The 26949-nt window shown below is 44.7% G+C and overlaps 1 long non-coding RNA gene across 1 annotated transcript; it reads right to left on the bottom strand.

Annotated features, from left to right (window-relative positions):
- On the bottom strand, window positions 1–26183 carry LOC143689085 (uncharacterized). The gene is made up of 7 exons (XR_013178560.1): window positions 26074–26183; window positions 17986–18149; window positions 7888–8045; window positions 6541–6768; window positions 6200–6430; window positions 2769–2878; window positions 1–236 (listed from the first exon to the last, which is right to left on the bottom strand). It is a non-coding gene; the product is annotated as an uncharacterized LOC143689085 (long non-coding RNA).
- Between the last annotated feature and the right edge of the window lie 766 nt (window positions 26184–26949).

Raw genomic sequence — 26949 nt, 5'->3', positions numbered from 1 at the left:
TGAAATTATAACAATGACAAATCTTTAATACTCTATGAGGTTCAGAGCTGAAGCTGTGCTTCCACAGGTTTGTTCTGCATTTAGCCTCATGCATAGCCAGTGGGTTAGGTCCAAAATATCCTCCTTGGCAGATGAGAAATCCAAGTCCACGTGAGTTGAGATTACTCACTTCTAATTGGATAAGCAGGTCTAGAAGGCAACTTCTTATACTAAATCAGATGATCTTACTCTGGAGTCTGGCATTTGGCATCAACAAAGAAAGAATGAAAGAGGAATTGGAAAGCACCAGGAAAATGATGGAACCCGCCAAATACTACATTCATTTCCTCCCCTCCCTGGCATCAGGGCAGGGCTGCCTTGGGGCCTTAATGTGTACAGGCAGCAGGGCTTTTACTTTCCTTCCTCTCCTGTTCCCTCTTCTGGGTTCCTCTCTCCTCTAGGAATGGGACAGGGACACCCCTTACTCACTGGTGCTGCCAGGACACCCCTTTCTGACTGGTGCTGCCAAGATGCAATGTCCTTCCCATTGGGGACATTTTCTCAACCCCAGATTTACATTTTGAGTCCAGACCAGCAAGTCAAAAGGGGTATCCAATTAATTTCTGTCTAATGCATGGACATAAATGAGACCTGGTCCCCAAAGACAATTCAAAATCTCCCCGAATTATCCATTCACTTAAAAAAATTTTACTTACTGCAAAATTGTGGTTTTCATATATAGTTCTCAGATAAATATTTCTTGGGTAAATATCTAGGAGTAATATCTCTTGGGTAAATATCTAGGAGTAAGACTGCTGGGTCATATGGTAAGTGTATGTTTAATTTTATAAGAAATTGCCACATTGTTATCCAAAATGGCTATACTATTTTGCATTCTACAAGGAATGTAGAAAACTTCCAGTTGTTCCCCATCAGTTTTAGTTTTCTCGTTGCTAAAGCAAATACCATGTCATGGGCTGGCTTAGATAATGGGGATTTATTGACTTATGGTTTTGAGTCTAGGAGAAGTCCAAAATCAAGGCATCATAAAAATGTTCCTGAGAATTGGCATTCTGGGGCTGGCTGCTGGTGATCCTGGAACTTGGCTTTTTTGTTACATGGCAAGGCACATGGTGGTCTCTTGACTTCTCCTTTGTTTTCTGGGTTCTATTGACTTTCAGCTCATGGTTACTACCCCTGTGGATTTCACTCTGTTTATAAAAGAGTCCAGTAATCTGTATTAAAGCCCAGACTGCTTCATTTGGGCCACAGCTTATCTGAAGTTACAACCTGAAGAGATCTTATCTACAATGGGTCCATGCCCACAGAAATAGATTAAGCCTAAGAACATGTGTTTCTGTGGGACATACACTTTCAACCCACCACAGCATCCTTGTCATATTTGATTTTATCAGGCTTTTTGTTTGTTTGTTTGTTTGCCCACTCGATTAGGTGTTTATAGTATCAATGCACTTTTAATGCCCAATATCTCTTTGTGTAGAATTGATTTATGGAAGATCAGAGAAAGAAGGGGGAAGTAGATTTTCATTTGAGAAGAATTCAGAAGAAAATTAGAACTGAAGCCTTACTCCCTCAGATCAGTAGTAAAAACAATTTATTAATCACATTATGAGGACTTAATAAATAGCAGGCATTTTTCAGAATGTTGAAGTCAGGAAGAGAGAGAGAGTCTCAGATTGAGTGATTAGATTTTCTAAGATATGCTTATTGTTTCTCGGTGGTGATAAGGACACTGAAGGTGGGGTTGGGGTATCAAGAAGAAAAGAAACGTAATCTTTGCCATAAAGAGCTCCTGGTCCAGTGGAAAAGACAAACATTCCACCAGGTGCTGCTACACCATGTAATAAGTGCTAAGATGCAGGTGTATCCCCTGAAAATAGAGAGGAATAGCTCTTAAGCTTTCCCGGATGAGTAAGGGCAAGTTTCATGAAGGAGCTAGAAATTGAGAAGAAACTTGAAGATGAGATGAGACTTCCTAATGAAGACAGGAATTCTTATGATGAACAAAAAGTAGCTGGCATTACCGGCAGAGGAAATAACATGAACCAGTGCATAGGCTATGTGAAAAACTAGAACATTCTGAGTGCTGCAAGTAGTTCAGAATTTCCAGACCTTCAGTGTGAAGTTGGAAAGTGTGGAAGATGAGAAAGGTTAGAAATTAGAGAACAAGTCACAAGGATCTTTTTGTTACATGTTCAGTAAATTGGACTTCCACCTGAATTCTAAGGGGAACCTCAAGCAGGGGCATGGCTCTGTGAGATATCTAAGGTGCAAAGTCATTCTGGTACTGGGATGAAAAACTGACTAGAGATGAGAAAGGGCAGATGTCCAGAAATTGCTGATAAATCCATGTTAACTCTCCAGGTAGGAGAGGGTGAGGGACTGACCTAAGTCTTATATTAGGGAAAGAGAAGGCATGGATCCCAGAGATGTTGGGAAATGGAATTACCCAGCCTGGCAGGTAATTCTGTGTGGGGCATAAAAGACACAGAAGAGCCCAGACAGTCCAGAAGAAGGAAAATGACACTTAGACTTCATGTTTGCTGAGAATGACATTGGCATACCTCGTGTAGGTAGGCTGCTTAGGTGATAGAATATGGAAGTTTCAAGTTCAGGAGAGAAGTCAGGTTAAAGACACACAATTAGGCATACTCAACAAGAAGTGGGTGATTGTAGCCATGACTTAGAGGAGACTATTGAGGAGGACTGCGCATGGATTATGGAGAGCCACGTTTTGGGCAGGCCAAGAGCTGGGGTAGTCAATGTACCAGTGACAAGAATCTTTGCAGGGCTGCACCAGAACCATGCTCCTTCTCAGCCTTTGCTTTCCATGCTGAACTGTCATCTCTGTGGTCTGCTGTCCTCCAGCCCAGATGGCCTGTAGCGAGTGGAAATAATAGACAAAAGAACATGAACTTGGGTATCAGCGCAAGTGGGTGAGGTTGTCAACTTCCTGTCTGAGTCTTGGGGAAGTTACCTAGTGCGTCTGGGTCTTAGTTGTCATTTCCGTAAAGGGTGGGTGGGTCATCAGCCACCTTGCAGAGTGATTCTGAGCAAAGCCCAGGGTCTGACACCTAGCCCAGCCGAGTAAACCATCACTGCTGGCTTCTACTCCCCAGTAGCAGTACCAGTGGAATAAGTAAAGGAAGCCTGGTTCTTTTCAGAGAAAGTCCTGCCTTTAGTAGAACTCTCCAACAATGAGGACACAGAAGAAGGGAACTTCTTCAGGGAGGCAGGAGAGCTGGGGCGCAAGAAAAAAAGGAAATGAGGTGTGCCATTTTACTTACACAGATCCAGCTTAACTGGTCTGTCCATTTCTTTCTTCCGTTACCCTCAATGCCCCCCACCACAATTTGTAATGGAAGGGCTAGAATTCAAGTGTCAGCTCTGCATTAGTAATTTGTGAGACCCTTCGGCAGAGCATTAGACCCTCTGACCTCGAGTTTCCAATTTGCACATTGTGGATGTTCATTTCTTACTCTCAGGTTTCTGGTGCAATTGACTCAGGTAATATATGTTTAAGTGCTTTACAAAGATGGATTAAAACATGAGAGGTTAATTACAATTTCTATTACTATCACTATTACCATTTTGGACTTTGATTCCAATTTCTCCTTCCTTTGTCTACTGGGAGGCTCCCTTGTTGCCCAGAAAAACTCATTCATTAAGCACAGAGGATAGTTCCCAGGTGGCTAAAGGATGGGCAGCTTCCAGGTTGGCTAAATTAGAAACATTTAAATTTTTCATCTATTCCCTTGTCTGCCCTTTGGTCAATAGCTTATTCTGACAACTTCATTACCTCCTAATTACTCCAAGTTCCTTTGCTCATTTTCTGTGTGATAAAAAAAAAACAAAACCAGAAAGGACTTTGACATGCAAAGTTGCTGGACTTCTGACTGACAGACAGCCAAACCTCCTTTCCCACGGACTTGAAGGGATCTGCTTTTTTTCTTTCTGAATATGTTGGCAAAAGCCCTCTGGGCCTGACTTGGTTATCACCAGCCATCCATTTCTGGGCACTTTACCTTCCACTGCAAGACGGGAGTGATAAGACACATTTTCTTCTCTCTCATCAGAGCCGGTTTATCCTCTGCCTGAGCAGCACTTCAAGACACCATATCAGTGTCGTAAGCTTCGTATTACTCATTTCTTCTAGGGATTTTAATCTATTGGGCTTTAATTATACATCCCTCAGAAAGTGCCAGCCTTTTCTTAGCATGCCACTTTATTTTTGTAGTTTGATAATCCCTTTGGCTGGTTTTTCACTCTCATTTCCTCACGGGGCTACAATCAGAACATTGGAGGTGCATCTCGGGCCCAACCCCAGCAGGCCACGCTGACTCCAGGCCTGTCTGGTAAAAATACAGATTTCCAGGCCATGCTGATTTAAGTGGGGCCCTGTAAAGTGCATTTGTAAGCAGCCCTGGGGGACGTTCTAATAACCCGACAGCCAGGGAGCCAGACACCGGGCCCCGGGTCTCAAAGCAGAAACGGACTCAGGGTGGACGGCACAGAACAAAGAATCTTGGTTTTCTGGCACCTGGATTCAAATGATGGAACCTCTTGACACCAGCTGAGCCCCCTAGAGCAAGTTCCTTATCCCCGTGCCCTGAATTTCCTACCACGTGCAGGTGGGGGCTAGAGAGGAGTTCAGAGGTTAAAATGGGAGGACACGTAGAAGGTACCTGGCAGAGTGGCACCTGGCAGGAAGCGGTCCCTTTTCATTTCCCCAGTGTCTTTATTATTTTCAATTTTGCAAAGTCAAAATAAAGATTATGCTTTCATTCAGATGGACGCTTCCTCCGTTATCCATAACACCGCCCTAACAATGCTCACCGCCCTGCGTGGGGTAGCACTGCCACCCCCACCTCACGGATGAGGAAGCAATTATAGTTCAGTTACTCAATCAAAGTCCCGCAAGTCAGGTGGAGGTGAGAGACTGACCACGAAGGCCTGACTCAAAGCCCATGGCCTCGGGTCCACCTGTCAGGCAGACACACTTTTACGGAATCACTTCCCTCCCTCCAGGTGGGGACTCCCATGAGGCAGGCAGGGAGCACGGGGCGCCCCATGTAGGAGGCTGCACCCCAGGGACTCTGTGGCAAGCGAGACCTCCTTACACGATCCTGGCCGCCTCGTGCACCTGCCCGTGTCCTGTGGGATCCACCCAGAGGAAGAAGTAGCCCGAGTGGGAAAGGTCAGGAGCTGCTGGCCCCTTCCGACCTGTGTTCCCGCCTCCAGGCTCCGGCCTTCACCCCTCGACCCCCAGGCCGGGGCCAACTACAGGGAGCAGGGGTCGGGGCTCTGGGACCTGGGACCTTACAACTGGCCCCCAACACGTGTGCACACACACAGTACAAACAACACGTGTGCACACACTTACACGCAGGCACACATGTGCATACACACAGTACAAACAACACGTGTGCACACACTTACACGCAGGCACACATGTGCACACAGTACAAACAACATGTGTGCACACACGCATACACACGGGCACACATGTGCACACACAGTACAAACAACACGTGTGCACACACTTACACGCAGGCACACATGTGCACACACAGTACAAACAACACGTGTGCACACACTTACACGCAGGCACACATGTGCACACAGTACAAACAACATGTGTGCACACACACATACACACAGGCACACATGTGCACACACAGTACAAACAACACGTGTGCACACACGCATACATGCAGGCACACATGTGCACACACAGTACAAACAACACGTGTGCACACACACAGTACAAACAACACGTGTGCACACACTTACACGCAGGCACACATGTGCACACACACAGTACAAACAACACGTGTGCACACACGCATACACACAGGCACACATGTGCACACACAGTACAAACAACACGTGTGCACACACTTACACGCAGGCACACATGTGCACACACAGTACAAACAACACGTGTGCACACACTTACACGCAGGCACACATGTGCACACGCAGTACAAACAACACGTGTGCACACACACGCAGGCACACATGTGCACACACAGTACAAACAACACGTGTGCACACACACGCAGGCACACATGTGCACACACAGTACAAACAACACGTGTGCACACACTTACACGTAGGCACACATGTGCACACACACAGTACAAACAAGATGTAGCACTTGAAGGTGCTTAGAGCTGATGGTCCTGCCCCCACTTACCCTGAATGATTCTCAGGAGGAGCTGAGGACTGCAGAGAAGCCCAGGCTGCCTGGACCTTCAGCTGGGCTCACGCTGGTGCTGGCATGGGGCAAGAGAGCCACGGGGGCCAGGGCAAGAGAGCTATGGGGGCCGGGGCACGCAACTGAGGGTCCTGACCTCACATCCGACACCTTGATGTGCTCCACGTGTGTCCCACCCGACACGTGCCACTTTGAATGTTCAAGACAGCCCTACGGGAATATTAAGGACAACATTTTGTATATGATAAAAACTGGGCATCAGAGAGGCAGGCTTGCTTAGAAATGGAAGAGAGGGGTAGAAATGAGTATTTCTAAAGTACCTGCTATTGCCATGTATTTCTATAAAATTCAGTCTTATTTAATCACAAGAATCCTGTGTGGTAGGTAAAAATATATTCTTCATACAGATGAGGAAGAAAGCAGATTTAAGGAGATTGCCTCACGTGCTTGTTATTACACAGGAACCAGGACTTGACTCCTGGGCTTGACTCCAAAGCAGTGATTTTTCCTGCCGTGCTGGCAGGCAGGTTTCTGTGGCTCCCGGCATGCTGCAGAGGGAGGAACATGACCCATCTGGATGTGATTAGTGATGTCTGCCCCGGGGCTGGAGGGCAGCAGGAGCATGCCTGCCACGACCTTTCCTGCACCACACCACCCTCCCAGAAGCCAGCCCAGGTCCTCGGACCAGAAAGGCAGAGCTCCTGAACTGGACACCGGGTCCTCCGAAATAAAAGTCCACGCTACTGTCACTTGCCCACTATCGCCTTTATGCTCTCCACAGACTTTGTGTTGAGTACCTCTGTAGCCACGGTGTCTGCATTAACAAAGGTGTCATGCATTTAACTGAATTCCTAACTGTATCCCAATTGATACCTGTCCCTGCACAGAGGTCAATGACAGGGACCTTTGCCCATTTTCATGGATGAGGGAACCAGGGAGGCTGAGGCAGAGCTGGGCAGTAGAAAAAACAGGCTCAGCCCCAGCGCTCTGCTCTCCACTTGGCATTGCTGGAGGGAGAAGGGAAGGGAGGGAGGAGGGAGCAACAGTTGTTCCAGGGGGAGACAGGAAGGAAAAGAAATCGCCTCAAGTCTGTTTGTTCACACTTCCCTCCACATAAGGGCTGTCTCTCCCAACATAAACAGCTAAATGAGCCTCTGGGATGGGACTGAGATTTGCTTCTCCTGGAAGGTCCCAGAAGGGCTGGAGAGTGAGGTATGGCCCCAGGGCTAACCTGCTTTTATAGAGAAGATGACCCCCCTTTAGCTTTACCGTCTACACTCCTCCTATCCCTCCCTTCCCTTATCTCCTGCTTCAGTGCATGCTAGGACTTAAACAAGGCTTTAATTCTAGAAAGAGAGAAATTCAGGATGCCAGCATCCCTGAGAGACAGGGAATGCAGGTCAACTTCACGCTAGAGTGTAAATGACTGACAAACAATTTACCTCTTAAATTCATCATGTGATCTTTCAAAGAGCTGCAATCTGTGCAGAGCATTGTGCTCCATACCTACCAGAGATCAGATAAATTCCACATCTTTAAGGAATTTACAAATAGAGGGAGAATGCAATGGCTACACTTTCTCCTCTGTGCTCTCACAGCCCTTTTGCTCTGGGTTATGCAATTCTCACATTTCACTTTCATGATTTATGCAAATGTCTTTCTATTACCCTGGTCAGTTAAGCATCTCGAAGTCAGTTCAGCTGGATTTGTCTAGTGTTCCTGGAACACATACTCGGTGCCTGTTGCTGTGGAGACACATGAGGCTTGGTTTGCCCCACCTGGAGTCCAGTCTTGCATGGGAGGTGGAGAAGAGACCATTGCTGTCCTGCACAGGAGATAAACAAACTGAAGGGCACTCCGAGAGTGGGGGACAGGGGGCAAGCATGGCTGGAAGAGGCAAGAAGGACTTAGCGAGGAGACCCTTGATGGAGCTGTGACAGGACAAGGTCACGATGGGTATAGGCAAAGAGGAGGGAGAACTTCAGAGACAGAGAGAATGGCACAGGTGAAGGTATAGAAGCTATTGCTTTTTTTAAAATCAAGAAATTTCGCACATACAGACATGCAGCCAGAGCACAAAGGCAGAGAAGAAAGAGACAAATAAGAAGCGAGGATTTGAAGTAAAATGAATGGACTAAGGTCATGATGGGGTAGTGGGTCTTGCTAAGACATTAGAGCTGGGAGGCAACAGGGCGGGGAAGGAAAGATAAAACGTGAGTTTCAGAGATAGTAAGTGGGGGGAGCGAATGGTAAATTGGATTATTCTTCCCAACTCTTGACTCCCTCCCTGTATCATAATTACACACCAACACCCGGATTAGGTGACTTTTCAGATCTGTCTCTATGGAGGTGTGAATAAGAACAAGTCAGCTCCTAGACTGAACTCTCATTGCATTTGTAAGGACGCCTGGACTGGGAGCCAGGACATCCAAAACCCTAACCGAGCCACCCTGCCCACCTCTCTCCTCCTCGGGCTCATTTGCACCCATGTCCCCTTGCTCCTTGAATCCGTGACTTCCTCCTCGGCCGTGGCCAGCTCTCTGCTCCTCGGCCTGGCCACCCTCCCTCCAGCGCCCGCTCCTGCTGCAGGCTCTGGCCGGTCCCTTCTCCCACCTGGGGCCCCGCACCGTTTACGAGCCCGCGTTGTTCCAAGCCGACGTGACACGTGCTCTCTCTGTGTGAGTGGAGTCAGGCCTGTGCCCCGCATATTCTAAGTCTCTAATTTTTCTCTCCAGACAAGGGGGGCCCTGAACGGACTTTGACAGGGGAGTGACCTGGCCATGCTCTAAAGTTCTTGAGTAAGCAGCTCCTTGCTTGTCTGACTTACTATCCTCCCCTACTCCAGCTATTGCTTACGGGCAGCCTTCCTCTCTCTCCTTCTCTTTCCAGTCCCCTTCCCCAAGCATTTAGCCCTCACCCCAGTTTATTTTTCTCCTTAGGTCCTTTATAGTTTTTCTCTTTTCATATGAAAATTGGTGTCCTACTGCTGCTTGTGGAGCCATCAGAGAGGTCCCTTAGGGCTTTATTTCCTACTCCCCACTTCACAGGGCTAGCCAGGGGGATGCCTGGCGTTGCTGGATGAATGAAGGTTGGCGAGGGGGACGCACCACCCGTGGCAGCGCCAGGCCTCGGGCCTTCTTCCTCGGGACTCCAGGTCACGTCCCCGGTAGCCCTGGGATCTGTGATGGTCACGCCTGGGTGGGGTCTTAGAGGGTCGCTGTTCTGTCCCACGCTGCTGCTGTGGAAACTGAGGCTCAGGAAGGGGGAGCCGCCTGGCCAGCCCCTGTGAAGTGGGGAGTAGGAAATAAAGCCCTAAGGGACCTCTCTGATGGCTCCACAAGCAGCAGTAGGACACCAATTTTCATATGAAAAGAGGAAAACTATAAAGGACCTAAGGAGAAAAATAAACTGGGGTGAGGGCTGAATGCTTGGGGAAGGGGACTGGAAAGAGAAGGAGAGAGAGGAAGGCTGCCCGTAAGCAATAGCTGGAGTAGGGGAGGAGAGTAAGTCAGACAAGCAAGGAGCTGCTTACTCAAGAACTTTAGAGCATGGCCAGGTCACTCCCCTGTCAAAGTCCGTTCAGGGCCCCCCTTGTCTGGAGAGAAAAATTAGAGACTTAGAATATTTAAGATAGTAGTATGTCTAGTTGATCTATATATATAGCTCAACCCATCATTTAAACTTAAAATATTGTTTTAAGAATGCCTAGGAAATATATATTTGTTGTAGCAAAATACCAATACTACGGAAGTAAAAATTAAAAACTTGTCCACCATCTTTCAACCCACACCCTTCTCCAGAAGCAACTATTAACAATCAGGTGTGATTCCTTCCAGAAAATTGTTAATGAATTTACAAATGTTATATTTTTAAGTGGTTCTGATAGCTTTTACTATTGAAATTGTTCTCAGACTCACTTTCTTTCATATGATAACATATAATCAGTGATCCTTTCATCTCAGGAAGTCGGTATGTAGCTCCTTCCTTATAAAGAGTTGCATCAAATTCTATAATGGGGAGGTGGCCATTATTATAAATTGTATAGTTATAAATGTTATAACATTAAAACCATAATTTACTTCTTTTAATTAACACCTAATTTGTTTTCGAATTTTTACAGTTAAAAATATTGAATATTCTTGGGCGGGCCGCAGTGGCTCAGTGGCAGGGTTCTTGCCTGCCATGCCAGAGACCTAGGTTCGATTCTCAGTGCCTGCCCATGCAAAAAAAAATAAAAATAAATAAATATATATATATATATATAGAATAGTCTTGTAAAAACAGCTTTATGCTCATGGGTAGTTATTTCTACAGGATAGATTTTGAGACATGAAATTGCACATGCATTTCTAATTGTGATAATCACTATCAAATTGCTCTGCAAAAATAATGTGGTATTATTTTATGCTCTCACCGACAGTGGAAAAATAAAAGACGATCTTCATTGAGCATTTTCTATTTGCCAGGCATTCCTCCCAGCATTTTTCATGAACTATCATATTTAATCTCATAATGTAGGCACTACTATAGAAAAGGGAAATGAAGTACAGAGAGGTTAAGTAATTCTCCTAAAACCACCAAGAACAGGATTTGGTCTTGGTTGGTCTGGCTTCATAACCCATATGCTAACCAGTTTGAATAATCTATCAGTTAATGAGAACATCCATTTTCCAAACAACTTAACCAATATTGGATTTTTTTTTTTTTGCCAGTTTTATGCCAGTTGTATCTTTTTATTGCAAGGTACATTCTCTTGACATTTTGTGGCATTGAACATTTTTTATATGCATATTAGTCTTTCATATGTCTTATATTAATTGTCCTTTTATAGTCTTGGCCTATTTTTCTATGAAGATTTTTAATAACTGATATTTAAGTAGTTCTTTATATATTCAGATTATTAATCCTTTGTTTTATACTTTGCAATATTTTTCTGACTTTCTTCCACTACCCATTCCATGTTCCCTTTACCATCAGTAAGCATCTCATTTGGTGGTGGATCTTTGCCAGGTGAGGTGACCCACACCTTCGTTCCTGAGGTTTCTGGGCTGTTGGTAGTTCTGCCTGGATTGGGTTGTTGCAGTTTTCCACTGACTTTAATCACAGCGCATGGTAGTACTAAGAGATGCCCTAGGGGGACTTCTGTATTTCAGGAAAACTCTTCTTTACCTCCTTTGTGTAGTTGCAGTCCCATTTCCCCTTGATAATCAGGACCAATCACCCCAGACAGAACAGTAATTCCCTTCTTTGTCTGATGACTCAGAGGCATGAGAAGCCCCAAGTGGCCAGGCGGCAGTTTTAACTTCGAGTTCAATGGACTCACTGTTGTGTCTCCTGGTAGGAGCATTCCTCCTTCTGGAACTAAAACCAGCAGAGCTTAAGATTTCAGGGACAGGAAACAAAACTTTTCCTAGTGGATCACTAGGGGTAATAGTGAGTGGTGCCACTCCCATTTCCACCCCTTGATTCCTGGACCCATGGATCCTGGCTATGGGGGAAACAGCACCATAGAGTGGATGCTGATTCAGAGCATACCAGCTTCCTGGAGAACACTGTCCCAGCCCTGCAAGGTATTGCCACCTTGTTGGCACTGTAATCAATTCTTCAAAAGGCCATTCTACAGTCCTATCAACCCAACTGCTTCAGGATGATGGGGAACATGATAAGGCCAGAGAATTCCATGAACATGTGCTCATCCCTGCACCTCATTTGCTGCGAAGTGAGTTTCTTGATCAAGCAACGCTGTGTGAAATACCAAGAGAGAGGATAAGGCATTCTTTAAGTGCACAATTGGTAGTTTTGGCAGAAGTACTGCATATGAGGAAGGCAAACCCATATCCAGAGAATGTATATATTTTAATTAGAACAAAATGCCACCCTTTCCATGCCGGAGACCCAATATAATCAACTTGCCACCAGGTAGCAGGCTGATAACCTCGGGCAATGGTGCCATATTGGGGACTGAGTATAGGTCTCTGCTGCTGCAGATTGGGCACTCAGCAGTGGCCATAGCCAGGTCAGCCTTGGTGAGTGGCTGAGCCCATGCATAACCTCTGTCCCCACCACCAGGCCACCTTTGTTCATGAGCCCATTGGGCAGTGAAAGGAGTGGCTGAGAAAGACGCCTGCCTGGTATCCACAGAATGGGTCATCTTAGCCACTTGATTATTAAAATGATCCTCTGCTGAAATCACCCTCTGGTGAGCATTCACATGGCACATGAATATCTTCATATTTTTTTGCCCACTCAGAAAGGTCTATCCACACACCTCTTCCCCAGACCTGTTTGTCACCAATTTTCCAATCATGCTCCTTCCAAGTCCCAAATCATCAAACCAAACCATTAGCAACAGCCCATGAGTCAACATACAAATGCACCTCTGGCCAGTTCTCCTTCCAAGCAAATGAACAACCAAGTGCACTGCTCAAAGTTCGGCCCAATGGGAGGATTTCCCCTCACCATGGCCCTGCAGGGGTGTCGCAGAAAGGGGCTGCAGTGCTGCAGCTGTCCACTTTTATGTGGTCCCTGCATATGGTACGGAACCATCCATAAACCAGGCTTTAATTTTTCCCTCCTCAGTTAGCTAATTGTAAGGGATATTTCTTTGAATTTGTTATGTTGCCTTTACTGAACAAAACTATAGATTATTCTTATATTTAAATATGTCAATCTTTTCTTTATAGTGTCAAAAGTATTACCTCTTTTATAGAATAATTTTCCCAACGTAAAATAATACAACTATTTTCTATATTATTACAATACTTTATGAGTTTTGTTTTTCAAATGTGTGACTTTAATATATCTGGGTACTACTTTTGGGTATGGTATGAATTAGAAAAATAACAGTATTTTAAAATGTTTATTCAATTATCCTAACACCATTTGTTGAACTGTTGCTCTTTTTCTGACTGATTTGAAATGAACTTTTATCATAAATTCCAAATATCATAACTTGGATTCTGGACTCGTTTTTCTGTTCTTCTGGTTGATCTGGTTAGTCTTTGGTCAATGCCAGGCTTTGCACAAAGTTAATGACTGCACCTCTAGAGTATGATTTTATTTCTGATAGGGCAAGTTTATCTTATTATATTTCTTATTCAAATAGGCTTAGCTATTATTACTAATTTACTCTCTTAGATTAAGTATAAGTACAGACCATCAAGGTCTACTTTTTAAAAATAAGACTTTATTTTAGCCTCTTTAGTCTATAAAGGGGGAGACTGAGATCTAAGAGAGGAAGGCAGTTAAGGCTGCACATAGGTAAGTAATGCATTGCTAAGTGAGCCACCTTGTTCTGGCTGGAGAGACATGACTCTAAGCACCCTCCCTCATCCATGCCCTTCCACGTGCTGTTCCCAGCCCAGGACTGGGATATTGGTCCACTGGGAAAATATCAATCAATCTTTCCAGATTTTCCTCAGACATTCCTCTTCCTTGATTCCACTCCTGCTCCTCAATTGCCACTGCTGAGTTCTTTGCTTCTGTAGTACTCATATTTCTCCAGACACAATATTTTCCACGTTATAGTGCCATGGTCAATTGATGCATCTTGGAGAATGTATGGCCTTAAGGCAGACTTGGCTCTCCCTTCCATTTCCTGCCTGCCCATAGCAGTTTGAAACAAGGAAGTCTTGCTTTATGAAAACACTGGGAAGAAATCTCTGAATCCAACTGATGGAGGTTGATTTTTACTTTAAATTCATAGGTAAGATTTATCACAAAGTAGATAATGATAAGATTCATTTTGAAAATTAGAGATCTTTTTGCAAAATCATTAATTGTGGTAGCTACTTGTTTGTTCACAAATATTTCTACTTTTTCTAGTGCCTGGTAGCATTGTCCTTCCTTCTCCTGGTGATATTAGGCCTGACACAGGACATGCTTTAGCCAACAAAATGGGAGTGTGGTAGTTAGTTTCAGGTCTCACCTTGGCCAGGTGAAGGCACCTAGTTCTGTTGCTGCAGACATGAGCCAATGGTGTGAACCTCATCTGTTGCTGATTACATCAGCCGTCGGCTAGGAGGTGTGCCTGCTGCAATGAATGATGTTTAATTTAATTGGGTGGAGCTTAAATGAGAGAGCTCAAGGTAACACAGCCCAAGCAGCTCAGCATACCTCATCTCAGCACTCACAGCTCAGCCCAGGCCTTTGGAGATGCAGAAAGGAATCTGGGGAAAGTTGTTGGAATCCAGAGGCCTGGAGAGAAGGCCAGCAGAGATCACCCTGTGCCTTCCCACGTAAGCAAGAACCTCAGTTGAAAGTTAGCTGCCTTTCCTCTGAAGAACTCTATGTTAACTAAATAAATCCCCTTTTATTGAAAGCCAGTCCATCCCTGTTGTGGTACATTCCAGCAGCTAGCAAACTAGAACAGGGAGCATTTTTGAAGTGATGGGTGTCATTCCAGATGGTGGGTTCAACAGTCAATGTACTAACCCCAGATTCTCTTCCCTGCTTGAGTGACCAAGGAGGTATTTGTTGAGATGGAACTTCCATCGGCTTGGCCCCCTGAGTGACCACGGTGAAAAGACCTCTCTGTGCTCCCAAGGTAGACATGGAGCATAAGCAGAACAAGAATTGCCCTTTGTTAAGATACTTAGGTTTGGAACTGTGACCAAAGTGTAGTCTCCACTGACTTGACAGCTACTAGGTCATGCTGTTGGTCAGTATGGACACTCCTTTATCAGGACGCTGAGGGGCTGCACACTGAAACCTCTGTTCTCCATATCTTGGTTCCTGTAACTCCACATCTTCAAAATATATTCTTGGACTTTAAACAGCTTTTTATAATCTTCTTGCCTTGATGCCAGAAAAGATTCCTTAAAAAACAAAATAGTATGCTGATGGTCACATCATAAAGTAGTGCTTCAGAGAACATTCCAGACACAGAGAATCAAAAATTAGGTTTTATACACAATATGAAATGGCAGAAAATTTGCCCTCTGCAGTTCAAGCAGGATGTCTGCTGGTTGATTCCTTCATTGACCCCAGTCTTGGCAGCCCTGCCACATGCCACACCTGGATAAAGAGGTAAAGAGGATGGTCCTGTGTTCAAGGAGGTCCATTGATGGACGTTATGATGAGGCTACTAGTGGAGATTATGTGCAAGCTCCTACACAGCACACAGGGAGATGGACAGCTTCCCAGAAGAAGAGGCATTCAAGTTGGATTTTGAAGAACGTACAGAGGTTCAGGAAGTTCTAAGAAGGACTTGGACATTTCGGGGAATGAAACCAAATTGTGGAAAAGCTTGACCATACATGGCCCTGAAAAGCCAGGGCCATACAATTAAATTCCTCTAAGGGACCGGCAGCTAATGTACATAAGTGAAATCAGACATGTATACCACACCTAGGGCAGATTGGGGTGGAGGTGACCTGGCCAGCATGTGTCCCATCTAAGTGGGCAGTCACTTCTCAGCTCCCTCTTGGCAAGAAGGAATCCCACCTCAATATTCCCAGATCTTTCCTTTTTATTTTTTTTAAGGAAAAACAGAAGTCAAAATTTCCATGGAAAACATTCTGATTCATACTTTGTGGACAAAATAAAATTGTTCACAGGACCATGTCTGATAATGAAAATATTTAGCCGTTTGTATGACACAAACACTAAGAATATCAGAGTGTGCACTGAATGTAAACACATGCCGTCTTTCTGCTGTGTCTTGACTGGGTGTTAATCCTGCCAGAAACACATTTGGCCTGCCCGTAGTCCCCAGTTATGAGCCATTAATTGAGGGCTGATATAGCACCATCTTATACTCTGATCATTATATACCTAAAGCTGGTTTTTTCCAGTAGGCTATGTCCCAGAGATCTATAAACTGCATGTCTATTGACCATCAGCAACCTCAACAGGTGTATCCTTCTGAAAGAATTCCACTGATAAGGACACTGTTTTCATTCCACCAGGAAACAGCTTTAGGAGTACGAACATGATATTTATATGGAGAGTTTACCAGGTTTTTCCTTTCATTTTAATTTTTGTGGGTTTTTTTTTTTTTTTTTTTTTGGTCTCTATTTAACATTCCTCAGGGATGTTAACAGATCTGGTTAACAGATCTATTGCTAACCCTTTCCTTCCCAAGAACACTTTGGAGTTAGACCTTTACATTAAATACTCTTCTCTGTAACAAAGCATCCAAATGTTTAGCATCATTCATTCATTCACCTTCTTTTGGCCTTAGATGTGTATGAGGGAGGGAGTGATTACTTATCACTTATCAGTAAAGTTTTATGCCTTAAGATACATTTAATTTCTGTAGAGCCAGAATTCCATGTATAGAAGGAATTTTATAATTTAAGTTATAATTTATTTCATTTTTCTGCATGAAGTATTAGGTAACAGGGGAATGTTTTTCTCTGGCAAAGGGAGGCTGCTAGCAGGAAAAAAGACAGCCTAGAACTAGAATTGAATTAGAATTTCTATTATGGGCTTTAGAAGGTATTTTAGAAGATTCTAGGTCCATGTACCGCTCCCTTGGAGGTCACTTTGGATGATCATTTGCCTTTCTGGCCCTCATGAATAAAAATGCACAAAATTGTTGCTAAGATTCCTCCCAAAGCTAACACACACTCATTTGATGAAATATAGAGTAGCTTAATAGGAAGTGCCAATCCAGGTTTAGAAAGCATGGCGTAGACTCTGACTTAGCCTCGTGTTTCTAATGCCTTGGAGAGAACATGCTACCTAGAACCCTGGCAGAAGCCTGGTGTGAGATTCTATCTTGACCACTGAGAGCATACTTTCCCCAGCAGAGCCAAGAATTCCAGGAAGCTCCACTCTGAATACAAGATGGCAGAATCTCATGATCATCAGAAGCTTCATGATCCTGCTTTTATGCCAGCTGACTGAAAGTTAGCCTAGTGAAATGCAAAGCTATGTGGAGTGCCAGAGAGTATGGATGCGTTGAAAGTGAGGATGAAATGGAAAGTAAACCCAAAACAAAGAATGGCAGAACCTAAGCAGGTTCTGCAGCTGCAAGTAACTAGTAGCTACCAAACAAAATAAGCAAAAATGGCCAAGGGTAGGATTTTTGCAGAAAGGCACAGGTGAGTCTTTACTTTCTAACACAGTGGCACTTACTTGTATATAATAAATTCTTAAGCTGCAGTGTTATTAGAGATCAATTGCTTCAAGGTCACTAGAGATCAACTGCTTCAACATCATTAGAGATCAACTGCTTCGAGGTCCCTCTGACTGATGCAACGTGAATCAGAAAACATGTCATTGTCAAATCAAACCTGTGATTTTATGAGCATATTCCCTAGGAAATGGCAACATTTATAAACAGGATTGATTTGAATGAAATGGAAAGAAAAGCATTCAATAAGAGGACAGGTGGGGTGCGAATATATGAAAGCCTGCGATGAATGGCCCAACAGCAGACTGGTCCAATGCCTTCCTGTCCCAGAACAGAAATGACCAGGAACGTGGAACCCAGCCTCAGGGATGCCCCAAAGTTCCCCCAGTGGCTCAGCCACGGAGTGGGGCTGGAATGGGTCTCCTAACCCTGATTCCATCTCACCACCAGTCCGCCCCCCAGAGTAGCTTCCACCCTGGGGAGCTGCTTGGGTTCTCTGTCCACAAAGGTCCTGGCCAGTGGCCAGCATCTTCACCTTCAACAACCTTGTCAAGGCAAAACTCTTTTTCTGTTTATTTTCAGTCCTCAGAATTGATATTGACAAGTCTGACTGCGCAATGTTCCTATACCACGTATTCCCTGTGTTTCACCGAGTCCTTCACTACTGGGGACTGAGACCCCTTACCACAGAGACGCACGTTAATTTTGATAGTCTCATTCCTCAGGACACAGCATGCTCCAGACCAGCAATGGCCCTCTTGAAAGGAACAGTGAACTCTTGTTTATCTGAAGCCATGTCACCAGCATGACTTAGAAGCTCAGTGATTCGTCTGACCAGGGATTCAAGTCCTGTAGGTAGGGCAGTGGAGGGGAGAAAAGAGAAGAAGCGCATTTTTATAGATATTTGTAAAGCCAAGATAAAGGACCTGGGTTGCTGGAGGAGGTGGGGAGGGGGTGGGTGAATTTGAGGAGCAGAAGGAGTTTGCTTGGATGTTGGGTGGAGAGTAGCACCCCCAGCGAAGATTAGGCAAATCCAGTGAGGATGAAAGAATAAGGGGAAGGTTTGACAGGGGAGGTGACACTTAAGGAGAATCTTAACTTGGGTATAAGCAAAGCCAGAACAAGAAAGTAAAGATATAATCAAACTCCTGGGAGTTTTGTCTGCACCAGTCAAAAATCCAGATATTTGAAAATCCACAGAGGAAATAATCAAATGATTTTACATCCAGAAGACCAGGCTTGGAATCTGTGTCTACTGAATACTTTGCTGTGTAATTTTGAGGAAATTCCTGAGCCCCTCTGAGCTTCACTTTCCCAATACATAAAAAAGGAATGCTATTGATGACTCCTGCCACCTCCATGAGCCTCAGTGCAGCAATGACATAAAGGGATTTTCACCAGGGGAATGCTTGTCCTTAGGGCCTGGTCCCTGATGCTTCACCCCATGCAGGAAGGAGCCCTCTGGTTCTATGATGTGGGGGCCACGAATGCTCCTATACTTTGAAGCAACAGATGCAAAGTTCCATATTCTTCTGGAGGCCCTCATGACAGGATTCACTCAGGGACATAGGAGCAGGCAAAGGACTCTCCTTTGTGGGAGCACACAACACTCCCTGCCATCTGTCTGAGGCTGAGGGAAATGAAGACCATGTCCTGTCCTCAGCAGAAATTGGTGGTAACAGAAAGTGATGGAGTAGGAAAATCTGTTTCATCAGACCCTGAGGGAATGGTCACTAATTGCATTCCTCAAGCTTCACTGAGACCAGGTTAGGGAAAACATTGAAAATTAATAATAGGAAGAAAGGAAGGAAGAGAGGGAGGGAGGGAAGGAGGAAGGGAAGGGGAAAGAAAGGAAGGACAATGAACATTTATTGAGCTCACTGATGTGTCAGGCATATAGCTAAGTACTTTCTCCTGCCTGAGAACAATTACCATCTTATCCAAGGTCATACTAATTTGGGGGGCCACAACTTGTGTCTTTTCCACTAGCACAGACCACCTCCCCTTCCAGCCCTCTAGCACTGAAAGTGTGGTGGCTGCCAGGAGTGTCTGCAAAGTTAGGCACCATGAACAGGTACATAGAGTCCAACAGGACGGAGGCGAGGCCCCATGGCCTTTCTATGGTTTGGGCTGCTGTGCTTGGTTCTCAGATCTGCACTGTAAAGGGAACTCTGGCAACCTGGCATTCAGAGGGAGTGGCCAGAACGGTATCCAACCAAGGATATCCAAACCAAGTCTTACGCCTGAAGGAGCTGGGGGAGCTTGACCGCAAGGAGACCCTTCCTCGGTAAGGCTAGCCGGCTGGATCAGCCAGGTGAGGCAGCACCATCTTGAAAAAGGAACAGTTATGAGCCATGGGCTTCTGCCAGCAAACCAGAAGTGTTATTATTTTTGGTTTTCAGTGGAGGCAAGTCAATAATTTGGCATCCCTTAAAATGGGTATCCTTTGAATATTTGTTCACCATTGTTTAGAGAGGCTGAGGACTGTGTGGGGTATCAGCTGAGCAGGAGACCCAGGGGGCTGCACTCGGACTGCCCTCCTCTACTTCTGTGGGCTGCTGGATTCGGATGGGTATAACCCACTTAGAAAAACTAGGATTAGTCTTCTTAGAAGGCAGTTCAGACACTAGTTATCATTATTCAAGATTGCCCCTCACCTGAAGCACTGTACTAAAGCCCTTTCTTTGTTCTCATTACTCCATCCCATTTCTTTGATCCCTTTACCCTATTCTGACCACTCTCATCCCGAGTAGATTTAACTCTTTTTATGTGGTCAGTGATCCAGGGCCCAGATGGCTCCCAGGCTGCTATTGGCAGCCTGCCCCTTGTCCAGTTCTGCACCTGCTCATTCTCCATGATCCAGGCGGACACCTGAGGAGCCTCTTTAAGCTAAGATTAAAACCAAGGTGAGGTGCTCCCACAGTATTCTCTTTCAGTATACTCCCTCCCTTTTGCTGCAATGATCTTTTATGTGTCTGCCTTCCTCACTCAACTGGGAGATAAGCATTATTATCCTCCATACCACCCCACAATTAATAGCCAAGATTATTGGGGGTTCAAAGAAATTAATTAACTTCCCTAAGGTTGTAGAGTTAGTATGTGGCAAACCCGCGATTTAAACTTGCCCTGGTCTCACTGCAAAGCTTGTAGCTTTTCCCATTTCACCCTGTTTTCTATAACAAAAAGATTTCTAAAGTGATCTTATAGGAAATGTGTTTCTCCAGAAATAAACCTCCAGCTGGACACTGAAGAATTAGTCCCAAGGGGTCTTGGGGTGATAGAATTTTCTGCCTTTCAAATAGAATGATCTTATAATTCACAAGTTTGCCTTTCAATTAACTGAGGACTGTGGCTCTTTATTTAATGTTATTTCTACATAATCTAATTTCAGCTGCAGGTTAATGGACCCGTTGGGAGTTGCTGCCAGTTCAGTTTCAAAAGTATTCAGCAGCATTCCAAGATTATTGGTTGTTAATGGGATCGTCCAGCTGTTTGTCTTTCACCCAATCTTTTCTGAGGTGACCCTTAGGAGAGGACAAACGTGGGGCTCTCATTGAAGCCACTGGATAGCTGAACTCCATCTTCACCAGCCCCTAGAAAACCACATGCCCTCAGCTGGACCCAGCTTGCCCCATAATATTCTTCATGAAGAAACATTTACTGAGGACCCAGTAGGTCCAAGGCACTGTGCTAGTGCTGCTGGAGACAAGAGATGGACCACGCATGGCGGGAGAGCTCCAAGTTCGTTAGGTTCAAACCCTAAAATCTCTGAGATGCAGTTTCCTTATATGCACTCTTCAGTTGCAATTTCATCAAGGTGCTTCTCATCAGGTATTTATTTATTCATTCAAATAAAATTTACTGAGGATCTATTATGTGCCACATGTTTTTATGATGATACCACAAAAGAACATGACACTATGGCTATATCATAGGAGCTTACGGTATCGTTGGGGATATTGACAAATAATTGATAATGACAATTCACTGTGATGGGTCAACAATGGAAGGATAGGGGGCCTTCAGAACACAAAGTGGTTGCTCCCATGCAGAGCTAAGAGGTCAAGAAAACCTCCAAGGGAAGGGAGTGAAGAGTGAACAGGGGTGTATTACTTCCTAGGGCTGCTGTAACAAAGTACTACAAGCTGGGTGGCCTAAACAAGCATCGGTTGATTGTCTCACTGTTCCAGAGGTCAGCAGTCTGATATCAAGTGTCAGCAGGGTTACGCTCCCTCAGAAACCTTGTCTTTTCTGGCTCCTGGTGTTTGCCAGCCATCCTTGGCATTCTTTGGCTTGAGATGCATCACTCTAATCTCTGCACCCATCTTCACATGGTCTTCTTACCTCTCTGTGTCTCTTTTCCTCTTCTCACAAGGACAACAATCATATTGGACTAACAGCCCACCTTACTCCAGGATGACCTCCCCTTGATATAACTAATTACATCTGCAATGACAGTCTTTCCAAATGGGCTTGAACATGTCTTTTGGGGAGATACAACTCAGCCTACAACAAAGAATAAGCTGGGAGAATTGGCAGAGATGGGGGAGGAACAGTGTTTCAGTCAGAGGAACAGCATGAAACGATATTCAGAATAAGAAAAAGTAAATCATATTGGAAAAAGCGCAGTGGTTAAGTGCTGCATATATTTGTAACTGTTGCCTCTTATCTGCCTTAACATGCCCTAACATATCCAGACATCTCTCGTTCTTGCAAGCCTTGCTATTCTAACCCCCTGCCTAGCAACTCCTGAGCATATATCGCACCACCTTTTCACCTCTTCTTCATTAGACCATGTACACTCCTCACCTCACCACCCATTATAATATTCAACACACCTCCTAACCAATCCACATCCTATACGACACCATACCAGCTGCCCATCAAAGTTTCTTCACCCCTAATTAACTCCCCCTCACCAACCCTATATATTCTTTGTTTCCTCCTGTCGGGGTCTTAGCCTGTAAGCCTTGCCAGCCAGCTAAGTCCCACGAGCCCTATGCAATAAATTACTACTATTATTCTTTAGTCTCGGTTTATTGTGCTCGTGCGCCCTCCAAACCTTCGAGCCCCGTGGTCTCGGCTGACGCCGCTCTCCAGCCGAACCACATCCGAGGACAAGACCCCAGTGCGGTCGGGCTAGGCAAGCCCCAAGCCGCAGTTAAGAAGGGTGATGGTTAAGAGGAATGAAGCTGGAGAACAGGGGCATGTGGAGAACATCCAGAGGCTCATAAGCTTGGCAAAGGGGATGGAGCTTAATTCTACAGACAATGGAGAGAGTAGAGTTCTAACTGATGAGTGACATGAGCAGATTTGGACTTTTGACAAGTCATCTTGCTGCAATCTAGAGATTTGATTTGGAAAAAAATAGGAGACTATTTAGCAATGAGGCTGTCAAGCAAAACGATGGTAGCCAGGCCTTTTGAGTAATCAATGAAAATGGAAAGAAGGGAAACCAATTTGAAGGAAAATTGAGAATAAGTGCCAATAGAACTTAATATGAGAAACAGAATTGGTTTCTGTAAGGGAAATTATTAGACTTTTAGAAAAATACAAAGTAGATAGTCAACTTCAGCCGGTCCCAAGCCAGATTTCACCTTTTACGGACGAGCGACATGCAGGTTCATGAGGTTTTCCTATGCTGGAGAACTGGATCAAAGTCATTCTACTGAAGATTTTATAAATTTAGTAATATTTGAAGAATAAAGATTTGAGGAGTCTGACAGCACAAGACGACTTTGATGATAGGCTTTGGGGTGGCTCAAGATCAGGTAGGTCATGCAGACCTTTCCCCAGGTGATGACAGACAAGGTAAATGAGTGGCTTTCATTTTAATGAGCCAGAGCTTCATTTTCATAGGTCTATTTAAGTATGCTTCCCTGACAGAATATGTGAGTTGCTTTAGAAAGGAAAACTGGTTTGATTCCTCAAAGACCTGGGAACATAAAGGTCGGTGGCCTTTTTCATGATTTTCCACTTGTGAAATGACCTCAGAACCGTAGAGGAGCTATGAGAGGTAGAATATCTGGCAAAATTTTTAAAGTATGGAAAATCTACACTCTGATGAAGGTGATGCTTCAAGCTTTCTGAAAATCACACCCAAGCTTTTAAACTCCAAATGTGTGACAAGAACGGAAAGGACATGCTGTCTGGAGGCAGACAGGCCTGGTTTGGAACACTTGGCTTTCACCCTACTACTGCACAAGTTTGGGAAACTAGCTTCATTTTTCTAGCGTGTGGCCTTATTTGTGAAATGAGGGTGGTGATGATATGCCACCTCTCAGGGGCAAGTGTGGTTCTCAAATCAGAACACTCCTTCTGTACTTGCTCTGTTTACCTCGGACACTGTTTTCTGCCAAATGGAGAGAATGAATCCTGCCTTGCCTACATGGTAAGTTTCTGGGAGTTCAAGGGAAGACTGAAGCTCAGGGTGGAGAAGTGATTGTAAAAGGTCACAAATCAAATTGTCCAGAGGGTAGGAGCTAAGACCCAGGTTCCTGAAGCTGGGATCTCCTTCCACGGCACCTCGCTAATGGCACCATACCTGAGACACAAGGAACGTGCTTTCGTGGTGAAGACTCTCTGGCTTTCCTCTTTTGTTCAGGAAGCATTAGGAAGTGAGCTTCAGAGCCTTCATGCACAAGTAGTCCTTGATTCTGTAACTTATCTTCTCCCCAGCTGAAAGCCCCACTTGTTGGGGTGAATCTTCTTTCCAACCCTTTGCCCAGCGGCTTCCTCCTTTGTGCCCACATTGTCCAGACACCTATGTCATGAAAGCTTTTGTCATATGGTGTGTCTGAAGGACCTGGCTGATCATTTTCTGCTCCCCTTCAGCTGCTGCATTTCTGAAGGCAAGAATGTGGTCTTCCTCCTTATGTTTAAGCCGTCCTGACACCCAACTCACTCCCAGTTCCAAGAGGGACTCAATAGAGTTGCCAGAAGGAAATCTAACAAAGGAAATTTGACTCCCATATTATTCACTTGAAGAACTTAAAATACACTGTCTTTGCAAAAGACTGGAGGGCACAACTAATATTCCACTTTTCATTATCCAAGTATGAGGGCTGGTGGGAGGTGGGAACTGGTGCTGTAATTTGGAGGGAGACTTTCTAGATCTCCTACTGGCTCCACGTTATACAAACTACAGCCCAAGAAGCCCTTGAAGGTAAGAATAGGGCCCCAGATACCCGAACTTTTGCATCTCCCCCACCTTGCTCTCTGCTACTTTTCCCCTTTCCCCTTCCAGCTCCCAGCCCCTACTTCTGGTGCCCAGATCTGGGTTATCAGGAGTAGGGTGATGCAGAGGAAAGAAATCAAACATTGACAACTTGGCCTTAATTTTTTGAAATATTTTTGGAACCAGACAGGAGTGGGGGATAACTGAAAGCTAATTAAAAGATGGGGTACCTCCACTCCATCCCTAGAGACCATGCCCCCTTCACCCCACTGCCCCTGCCTTTCATAACTCCCTCTTTACCCCATTGCCTTCAGCCCTTCATAACTTCTCACCAGAACAGTTCGTTAGCCTTCTAGCTTTTCTCTCCTTCCCAACTTGCCGAGGTTTATCCGCACCCTGAACATTGGTCTGAACATTTCATGCTTACCTCAAGCATTTTCACTGTTGAAAAGTTATAGACTTTAGAAGCCAACTGACCAAGCTCCAATCCCACTCTGTCACATGACTACTGCATGCAGAATTACAGATGTGTTGCAAAGAATAGAAATAATACAGTTAAGGTATAGAGTGGCTAACCAGGAAATGTCAGCTCATATTCCTTAAAAATGACAGTGCAAACTCCTCAGGCTGGCACTGAAGGTATCCTATGTTCACACTCTTGTCTGCTTCTCAGCATACTGCCCTCACTACCCTGAGACCCACTACCTCCAGACCTCAGCACGTTGGGATCTCTGTGATGAAGGGATGAAATGAGGATTTGGGACCAGGGTAGGTGGCAGCAGTGGTCCTCACAGGCACTTCATTGGCCTCATCCACTTCCAAACCCTCCTTAGTTCTGACCAATGGGCCATGGAAGAGCTGGCGGATGACCTTAGATTCTTCCTCCACTTTAATATCTGATGAGATGCTCACTATAAAGGAGCCACGATTCAAGCATCCTGGATTGCTGAGCCACTGCATAGAGAAAGTTGTCTGGGAAGTCTCCGGGACCCCAGTGGACTTTGTATGGCTCAGCACTGAGCTTTTGCTGTGTTGAGTCACTTAGGCTTGGGGGTTGTTTGTGCTGTAGCATAAACTAATCTATCCTAACTAATACATAAAGCTAAATGTTTATTGAGCATCTACTATTGCTGGACTTATGCCAGAATAAGTGGTGAAAAAGTCACTTATCAGCTCGATTTTTACCAACCTCTGATGAGGTAGAGAAATAAACAATTATAACACAGAGTGATAAGTAGTCGAATACAGTTTGCTTTAGGAAAATATAAGAAAGTTATCTAATATAGTCGGGGGTCAGGAAAGTCTTCCTAGAGAAAGTATCCAATGAGGTCTGGAGAATGAAAGGTAGTCAGGAGTTCACGGGGTTGTTTTGAAGATTAGGTGCTATGTAGCATATAGAGTACAAAGCAATTTCCTTTAAGATGTGGGAAGTCATCAATAAATAATACTGTATTTCACATTACCTCTTCTAGCACTTTTACATGGATCTAGCTATCACTAATCTTCCTGGAATAATGCAAACGTATCCCTTTTGAATGGTCTCTCCCTTCAATTCTTAGCACACAAAATCCTTTCCCCCTTCTAAATTCCCTTTACCTGGAATTTTAGAACACCAAACTTATTTTGATGTAACCATCCTGTATTTCATAAGCTTCAGAGGCAGTACTGATGAGGCTGAGTCATTTCATCTTGTGACTTAGAGAGTGTATCTTAGAGACTGAGTCATAAAATCATAAAGGCATGGAACCTTCAGATGGGAGACCAGAATGAGACAAAAATAAGAGCTCCTTTTGGCACACAAATTATCTTGAAATGAATTTGTAAAAGGATATTAAAACTGAAGCTTCTCATAAGCACTAAGAGATAACAGATGAGGAATTCAAAGCCAGACCCCCATGCGAGTTTACAAAGGCAATTCAAAGGACCTGTCCTGGGGTTCTGGAGCCCTCTTCCCCACTGAGGATTAAGGGTGAGGAAGGAAATTTTTGTTGAGGAGATTTCTTCAGAGGTGTTATTATTTTGGGGATGCTACCTTTTTCTTCGAATATAGCAAAAGGAGCTTCAGTGGAGCAACTTTGAGAGCTTTGGAAAGTGTTCACAGCAGCTGGGGCTGACCTGCTGATTTGAGGGTGGAACCCAGAAGCTCCTGCTGTTTGGGGGGCCCAGTGTTTCTTGGAGCAAGGGATGTGGGAATGTTTTCCACAAGCCACTGTGGGACTCTTGGGTACAAGAGAGCAAGTATGGGGATGTTTAAATCCATAGGGCTGTCCCCAGGGGCGAGAAGAACTCATCATTAAGAAGTTGGATTCCTAGGGTCTGAGGAAGGAGTAGAAGCCTCCTTCTGAGTAGAGTTGCTTCTATCTGAGTTGAGGGAACTTCAGTGGAAACTCTCAGTGGTAGGATTTCTGAAGTACCTGATAAAGCTATGCTTCTGCCAGGCCCTGGAGTGCTGATGATGATGCCATCCAAAGG

The sequence above is a fragment of the Tamandua tetradactyla genome, chromosome 6 (genome assembly GCF_023851605.1).
Source record: "Tamandua tetradactyla isolate mTamTet1 chromosome 6, mTamTet1.pri, whole genome shotgun sequence".
NCBI lineage: Eukaryota > Metazoa > Chordata > Mammalia > Pilosa > Myrmecophagidae > Tamandua > Tamandua tetradactyla.
The sequence above is the reverse complement of the archived record's forward strand: the minus strand, read 5'-3'. Positions and strand labels throughout refer to the sequence as shown.